Below are 6,287 nucleotides of genomic sequence, written 5' to 3'. Positions count from 1 at the left end.
TGTCTTCTCTTTGCCTTCTCTTTATATATCTTGGTATTTTCATAGGCTTGTGACCTGAATTCCTCCATCTCTTGCAGTTGCAAGATCCTCTTTGCACCAGCAGCAATGCTGTCAAAATTTAGTATCTTGATAGCACAAAGAGCTTTGTGTTCCAGCTCCAGTGGTAAATGACAAGCTTTCCCATACACCAGTTGATATGGGGACATTCCAAGTGGTGTTTTGAATGCTGTTCTGTATGCCCAAAGAGCATCATCCAGCTTCTTCGACCAATCTTTTCTTGATGCACCCACAGTCTTTTCCAGAATCCTCTTTAGCTCTCTGTTGGATATCTCAGTTTGTCCACTTGTTTGGGGATGGTAAGGCATGGCTACCTTGTGTCTTACCCCATATCGTAGGAGAAGAGCCTCTAGTGGTCTGTTGCAAAAATGGCTCCCTCCATCACTGATGAGTGCTCGTGGAACTCCAAACCGGCTAAAGATATTCTTTCTGAGGAAGTTCATGACCACCTTGTTATCATTTGTTGGGGTTGCAATAGCCTCTACCCACTTGGAAACGTAATCCACTGCTACTAAGATGTACTTGTTTGCATATGAGGTTGGGAATGGTCCCATGAAATCGATTCCCCACACATCAAACAGTTCCAGTTCCAAGATGAAATTTTGTGGCATCTCATTTCTTTTGGGCAAGTTCCCAGATCCTTGGCATTCATTGCAGCTCTTCACTAGTTCTTTGGCATCCTTGAAAAGGGTGGGCCAAAAGAATCCGCTTTGTAACACCTTAGCTGCAGTTCTTTCCCCTCCAAAGTGGCCTCCATAGCATGAGCCGTGGCAATTTCATAGGACCTCTCGTCCTTCTTCTTCCGAAACACATCTTCTAAGGATTCTATCTGAACACTTCTTGAATATATATGGCTCATCCCAGGCAAAGTACTTTGCATCATTCACGAGCTTCCTTTTTTGATGTTTATTGATCTCTGGAGGCAAGGCCCCAGTTGCCTTGAAGTTGGCAATGTCTGCGAACCATGGTGCTTTGTGAACTGTCATCAACTGCTCATCAGGGAAGAGCTCGTTCACACTTGTATCAGGTGTTCCGCCTTTATCGTGAGGAATCCTGGATAGGTGATCTGCTACCTTGTTCTCCACTCCTTTCTTGTCTCTGATTTCAATATTGAATTCTTGCAACAATAAGATCCATCTTATTAGTCTTGGTTTTGATTCTTTCTTGGCAAACAAATATTTAAGTGCTGTGTGATCTGTAAAAACAATCACTTTAGCGCTAATGAGGTACGATCTAAACTTGTCAAATGCAAAAACTATTGCTAGCAACTCCTTTTCAGTAGTGGTATAATTTCTTTGAGTATCATTAAGGACTTTGCTCGCATAGTATATCATATGGACTAAGTTATCTTTCCTCTATCCTAACACTGCCCCAACTGCAAAATCAGATGCGTCACACATCAATTCAAATGGTAAGTTCCAATCAGGTGGGGAAATGATAGGAGCAGAGGACAACCTCATTTTCAAATTTTCAAATGCTAACATGTATGTTTCATCGAAGATAAATGGTGTATTAGATACAAGGAGATTGCTTAAGGGCTTGGCTATCTTTGAAAAATCTTTAATAAACCTTCTGTAAAAACCCGCATGCCCTAAAAAGCTCCTAATTGCCTTAACATCACTGGGTGGAGGAAGTTTTTCAATAAGTTCCACTTTAGCCCTGTCCACTTCAATGCCTTGGTTAGAAACCTTATGGCCAAGGACTATTCCTTCTATCACCATAAAGTGACATTTCTCCCAGTTTAAGATCAGATTGGTCTCTTGGCACCTTTTCAATACCAAGGCAAGGTGATTCAGGCAGCTAGTAAAGGAATCTCCGAATACCGAGAAATCATCCATAAAAACTTCAATGAATTTCTCTATCATATCTGAAAAGATGGAAAGCATGCAGCGTTGGAAAGTCGCAGGTGCATTACACAGCCCAAATGGCATGCGCCTATAGGCAAACACTCCATATGGACAAGTAAATGAAGTTTTCTCTTGGTCTCTAGGATCAACCACTATTTGGTTATATCCTGAATAACCATCAAGAAAATAGTAATATGTGTGTCCTGCGAGTCTTTCCAACATCTGATCCATGAAAGGGAGGGGGAAATGATCCTTTCGTGTAGCCTCATTGAGTTTCCGATAGTCTATGCACATCCGCCATCCTGTAACGGTCCTTGTAGGAATTAGTTCGTTCCTCTCATTGGGAACTACAGTGATTCCTCCCTTTTTGGGCACGACATGCACGGGGCTGACCCAGGGGCTGTCCAAGATTGGGTAAATGACTCCTTCCTGCTGGTGCACGAAATTGTGATCTCAGGCAACGGCGCCAAAAACTTGGTAAGCACGTCTTAATAAATTGTTTTTCATTCACAACTTCGATACAACTAACCAGCAAGTGCACTGGGTCGTCCAAGTAATAAACCTTACGTGAGTAAGGGTCGATCCCACGGAGATTGTTGGTATGAAGCAAGCTATGGTCACCTTGTAGATCTCAGTCAGGCGGATATAAAATAGTTACGGAGTTTTCGAAAATATATAATAAAATAAGGATAGAAATACTTATGTAAATCATTGGTGAGAATTTCAGATAAGCGCATAGAGATGCTTTTCTCTGAACCTCTGCTTTCCTGCTGTCTTCATCCAATCAATCCTACTCCTTTCCATGGCTGGCTTTATGTAAGGACATCACCGTTGTCAATGGCTACCTTTTTATCCTCTCTGGAAAATGGTCCGATGCGCTGTCACTGCATGGCTAATCGTCTGGAGGCATCACCCTTGTCAATGGCTACATCCCATCCTCTTGTGAAAATGGTCCAAATGCTCTGTCACAGCACGGCTAATCATCTGAGGTTCTTGATCATACTGGAATAGGATTCACCCTCCTTTTGCGTCTGTCACTACGCCTAGCACTCGCGAGTTTGAAGTTCGTCACAGTCATTCAATCCTAGAGTCCTACTCGGAATACCACAGACAAGGTTTAGACTTTCCGAACTCTCATGAATGCCGCCATCAATCTAGCTTATACCACGAAGATTCTGATTAAGAGATCCAAGAGATACTCATTCAATCTAAGGTGGAACGGAAGTGGTTGTCAGGCACGCGTTCGTGGGGGAATGATGATAATTGTCACGTTCATCACATTCAGGTTGAAGTGCGAATGAATATCTTAGAAGCGGAATAAGTTGAATTGAATAGAAAAACAGTAGTACTTTGCATTAATCTTTGAGGAACAGCAGAGCTCCACACCTTAATCTATGGAGTGTAGAAACTCTACCGTTAAAAATACATAAGTGAACATAGGGTAAGCAAGGCCGAGTGGCCAGCCTCCCATGGAGGTCTAGAGATCTAAAAATGATCAAAAGATGTCTAATACAATAGTAAAAAGTCCTATTTATACTAAACTAGTTACTAGGGTTTACAGAAGTAAGTGATTGATGCATAAATCCATTTCGGGGCCCACTTGGTGTGTGCTTGGGCTGAGCTTGAATGTTACACGTGTAGAGGTCAATCTTGGAGTTGAACGCCAGTTTGTAACGTATTTATGGTGTTCAACTCTGGCTTGTGACGTGTTTCTGGCGTTCAACTCCAGACAGCATCGTAGAACTGGCGTTCAACTCCCTTTTAGTGCAGGGAGGTCAGAATCCAACAGCATCAGCAGTCCTTCTTCAACCTCTAAATCTGATTTTTGCTCAAGTCCCTCAATTTCAGCCAGAAAATACCAGAAATCACAGAAAAACACACAAACTCATAGTAAAGTCCAGAAATGTGAATTTAACATAAAAACTAATGAAAACATCCCTAAAAGTAACTAGATTCTACTAAAAATATACTAATAACAATGCCAAAAAGCATATAAATTATCCGCTCATCACAACACCAAAGTTAAATTGTTGCTTGTCCCCAAGCAACTGAAAATCAAATAGGATAAAAAGAAGAGAATATACTATAAATTCCAAACTATCAATGAAAAATAGCTCCAATTAAATGAGCGGGACTTGTAGCTTTTTGCCTCTTGAATAGTTTTGGCATCTCACTTTATCCATTGAAGTTCAGAATGATTGGCATCTATAGGAACTCAGAGTTCAGATAGTGTTATTGATTCTCCTAGTTCAGTATGATGATTCTTGAAAATAGCTATTTTATGAGTCTTGGCCGTGGCCCTAAGCACTTTGTTTTCCAGTATTACCACCGGATACATAAATGCCACAGACACATAATTGGGTGAACCTTTTCAGATTGTGACTCAGCTTTGCTAAAGTCCCCAATTAGAGGTGTCCAGGGTTCTTAAGCACACTCTTCTTTTGCTTTGGACCTTGACTTTAACTGCTCAGTCTCAAGTTTTCACTTGACTCCTTCACGCCACAAGCACATGGTTAGAGACAGCTTGGTTTAGCCGCTTAGGCCAGGATTTTATTCCTTTAGGCCCTCCTATCCACTGATGCTCAAAGCCTTGGGATCCTTTTTATTTACCCTTGCCTTTTGGTTTTAAGGGTTATTGGCTTTTTGCTCTTGCCTCTTGGTTTTAAGAGCTTTTGGCTTTTTCTGCTTGTTTTTTCTCTTTTTTTTCTTTCTATTTTTTCGCTATTTTTTTTTCTGCAAGCTTTGTTCTTTGCTGCTTTTTCTTGCTTCAAGAATCATTTTTATGATTTTTCAGATTATCAAATAACATGTCTCCTTATCATCATTCTTTCAAGAGCCAACATATTTAACATTCTTAAACAACAACTTCAAAAGACATATGCACTGTTCAAGCATTCATTCAGAAAACAAGAAGCATTGTCACCACATCAATATAATTAAACTAAGTTCAAGGATAAATTCGAAACTCATGTACTTCTTGTTCTTTTGAATTAAAACAGTTTTCATTTAAGAGAGGTGATGGATTCATAGGACATTCATAACTTTAAGACAAAGTTACTAAATACTTATGATCATGTAATGAAGACATAAACATGGATAAGCACTTAACATAGAGAAAACGAAAAACAGAGAATGTAAGAACAAGGAATGAGTCCACCTTAGTGATGGTGGCATTTCCTTCTTGAGGAACCAATGATGTCCTTGAGCTCTTCTATGTCTCTTCTTTGTCTTTGTTGCTCCTCCCTCATTGCTTTTTGATCTTCTCTTATTTCATGAAGGATGATGGAGTGCTCTTGATGTTCCACCCTTAATTGTCCCATGTTGGAACTTAATTCTCCTAGGGAGATGTTGATTTGCTCCCAATAGTTTTGTGGAGGAAAATGCATTTGAGGCATCTCCGGGATCTCATGGTGATGAGCTTCATGCGTCTCTTGAGATCCATAAATGGGCTCTCTTGCTTGCTCCATCCTTTTCTTAGTGATGGGCTTCTCTTCCTCAATGGAAATGTCTCCTTCTATGAAAGCTCCAGCTGAGTAACATAGATGGCAAATAAGATGAGGAAAAGCTAGCCTTGCCCCAGGAGAGGGCTTTTCGGCTATTTTGTAGAGTTCAAGGGAGATGACTTCATGAACTTCTACTTCCTCTCCAATCATGATGCTATGGATCATGATGGCCCGATCCACAGTAACTTCAGATCGGTTGCTAGTGGGGATGATGGAGCGTTGGATGAATTCCAACCATCCTCTAGCTACAGGCTTGAGGTCTAGTATTCTTAATTGAACCGGCTTGCCTTTGGAGTCAATCTTCTATTGAGCTCCTTCCACACATATGTCCATGAGGACTTGGTCCAACCTTTGATTAAAGTTGACCCTTCTAGTGTAGGGGCATGCATCTCCTTGCATCATAGGCAAGTTAAATGCCAACCTCACATTTTCCGGACTAAAATCTAAGTATTTACCCCGAACCATTGTAATATAATTCTTTGGGTTTGGGTTCATACTTTGATCATGGTTCCTAGTGATCCATGCATTGGCATAGAACTCTTGAACCATTAGGATGCCGACTTGTTGGATGGGGTTTGTTAGAACTTCCCAACCTTTTCTTTGGATTTCATGTCGGATCTCCAGATACTCATTCTTCTTGAGCTTGAAAGGGACCTCGGGGATCACCTTCTTCTTGGCCACAACATCATAGAAGTGGTCTTGATGAGCTTTGGAGATGAATCTTTCCATCTCCCATGACTCGGAGGTGGAAGCTTTTGTCTTCTCTTTCCCTTTTCTAGAGGATTCTCCGGTCTTGGGTGCCGTCAATGGTAATGGAGAAACAAAAAGCTTATGCTTTTACCACACCAAACATAGAATATTGCTCGCCCTCGAGCAAGAG

The sequence above is a fragment of the Arachis ipaensis genome, chromosome B9 (assembly GCF_059453495.1).
Source record: "Arachis ipaensis isolate K30076 ecotype BB chromosome B9, ASM5945349v1, whole genome shotgun sequence".
In the NCBI taxonomy this organism is placed as follows: Eukaryota; Viridiplantae; Streptophyta; class Magnoliopsida; order Fabales; family Fabaceae; genus Arachis; species Arachis ipaensis.
The sequence above is the reverse complement of the archived record's forward strand: the minus strand, read 5'-3'. Positions refer to the sequence as shown.